Raw genomic sequence first — 2713 nt, 5'->3', positions numbered from 1 at the left:
GCCTTACTTCGAGCGGACTCAGCCACTGTGCAATCCACGAGCACCGTGCCATGACAAGCAGCTTTACTCCTCTCGCATGATTCCACCACGTCGCTCCGACGGATTCAGTCACGCCTCAAAGGGCTCGTGACCAGTCTCCTCACGGTCAAGACGCCGTACGTCGCGTGTCGATCTAGATACAACGGTACCAGTTGTCGCACAAGACGAAGTTCGGGATCAAGTCCTGTGACGAGTGCTCTGTCCGCTATTGCAATAGGTGTAGCTCGCGCGCCAGCCGTGCGTTGCCTAAAGGAGGCGAAACGTGTGTGGAAGACTGTCGTTGGGCGCAATACGACAAAACAAGGTGGCAGTATGGGCGCAGCAGAGCAAAAGAAGCTTCCCGTCCGGGAATTGAACCCGGGTCACCCGCGTGACAGGCGGGTATACTAACCACTATACTAACGAGAATTCGTACAACCACAACTCGCCATACAAATGTCAACACAAAAACAACCAGACGCACAAAACGACGCATCGCACGCGCGTCAAACGGCGCCAGCCTGCTCCACCACATCCGCCTCTGCACCTTCAGCCTTACTTCGAGCGGACTCAGCCACTGTGCAATCCACGAGCACCGGCCATGACAAGCAGCTTTACTCCTCTCGCATGATTCCACCACGTCGCTCCGACGGATTCAGTCACGCCTCAAAGGGCTCGTGACCAGTCTCCTCACGGTCAAGACGCCGTACGTCGCGTGTCGATCTAGATACAACGGTACCAGTTGTCGCACAAGACGAAGTTCGGGATCAAGTCCTGTGACGAGTGCTCTGTCCGCTATTGCAATAGGTGTAGCTCGCGCGCCAGCCGTGCGTTGCCTAAAGGAGGCGAAACGTGTGTGGAAGACTGTCGTTGGGCGCAATACGACAAAACAAGGTGGCAGTATGGGCGCAGCAGAGCAAAAGAAGCTTCCCGTCCGGGAATTGAACCCGGGTCACCCCGGTGAAAGAGGGGGGTATACTAACCACCTATACTAACGAGAATTCGTACAACCACAACTCGCCATACAAATTTTCAACCCCAAAACCAACCAGACGCACAAAACGACGCATCGCACGCGCGTCAAATGGCGCCAGCCTGCTCCACCACATCCGCCTCTGCACCTTCAGCCTTACTTCGAGCGGACTCAGCCACTGTGCAATCCACGAGCACCGGCCATGACAAGCAGCTTTACTCCTCTCGCATGATTCCACCACGTCGCTCCGACGGATTCAGTCACGCCTCAAAGGGCTCGTGACCAGTCTCCTCACGGTCAAGACGCCGTACGTCGCGTGTCGATCTAGATACAACGGTACCAGTTGTCGCACAAGACGAAGTTCGGGATCAAGGTCCTGTGACGAGTGTTCTGTCCGCTATAGCAATAGGTGTAGCTCGCGCGCCAGCCGTGCGTTGCCTAAAGGAGGCGAAACGTGTGTGGAAGACTGCCGTTGGGCGCAACACGACAAAACAAAGGTGGCAGTATGGGCGCAGTAGAGCAAAAGAAGCTTTCCCGTCCGGGAAATGGGACCCGGGTCACCCGCGTGACAGGCGGGTATACTAACCACTATACTAACGAGAATTCGTACAGCCACAACTCGCCATACAAATTTTAACACAAAAACAACCAGACGCACAAAACGACGCATCGCACGCGCGTCAAACGGCGCCAGCCTGCTCCACCACATCCGCCTCTGCACCTTCAGCCTTACTTCGAGCGGACTCAGTCACTGTGCAATCCACCAGCACCTGCCATGACAAACAACTGTACTCCTCTCGCATGACTCCACCACGTCGCTCCGACGGATTCAGTCACGCCTCAAAGGGCTCGTGACCAGTCTTCTCACGGTCAAGACGCCGTACGTCGCGTGTCGATCTAGATACAACACTACCAGTCGTCGCACAAGACGAAGTTCGGGATCGAGTCCTGTGACGAGTGTTCTGTCCGCTATTGCAATAGGTGTAGCTTGCACGCCAGCCGTGCGTTGCCTAAAGGAGGCGAAACGTGTGTGGAAGACTGCCGTTGGGCGCAACACGACAAAACAAGGTGGCAGTATGGGCGCAGCAGAGCAAAAGAAGCTTCCCGTCCGGGAATTGAACCCGGGTCACCCGCGTGACAGGCGGGTATACTAACCACTATACTAACGAGAATTCGTACAACCACAACTCGCCATACAAATTTCAACAAAAAACCACCAGACGCACAGAACGACGCATCGCACGCGCGTGCAAACGGGGGCAGGCTGCTCCACCACATCCTCCTCTGGACCTTCAGCCATAATTTCCGAGGGGGACTCAGGCAGTGGTGCAATCCACCAGCACCTGCCATGACAAACAGCTTTACTCCCTCTCGCATGACTCCACCACGTCCGCTCCCAGCGGATTCAGTCACGCCCTCTAAGAGCTCGGGGACCAGGTCTCATCACCGGTCAGACGCCGAAACGTCCGGGGTCGGTTCTAGATACAAACACTAACCCAGTCGTCGCACCAAGACAAAATTTCGGGATCGAGTCCTGTGACGAGTGTCCTGTTCGCTATTTGCAATAGAGGTAAGCTCTGCGCGCCAGCCGCGCCGTTGCCCTAAAAGAAGGACGAAACGTGTGCGAAAGAAAATGCGGTTTGTTCCGCAACAACAACTAAACAAGAGGGCGGAAGATGAGGGCAAGCGAAGCAAAAAAAAACGTTTCCCTGTCCGGGGGAA

At 55.5% G+C, this 2713-nt stretch overlaps 1 non-coding gene across 1 annotated transcript; it reads right to left on the bottom strand.

Annotated features, from left to right (window-relative positions):
* Positions 1-944: 944 nt before the first annotated feature.
* PITG_30994 lies at positions 945-1019 on the bottom strand. The gene has a single exon. It is a non-coding gene; the product is annotated as a tRNA-Glu (tRNA).
* Positions 1020-2713: the final 1694 nt, after the last annotated feature.

The sequence above is a fragment of the Phytophthora infestans genome, genomic scaffold (assembly GCF_000142945.1).
Source record: "Phytophthora infestans T30-4 supercont1.196 genomic scaffold, whole genome shotgun sequence".
NCBI lineage: Eukaryota > Oomycota > Peronosporomycetes > Peronosporales > Peronosporaceae > Phytophthora > Phytophthora infestans.
Note: the sequence above shows the minus strand (reverse complement) of the source record. Positions and strands in the feature narration are given on the sequence as shown.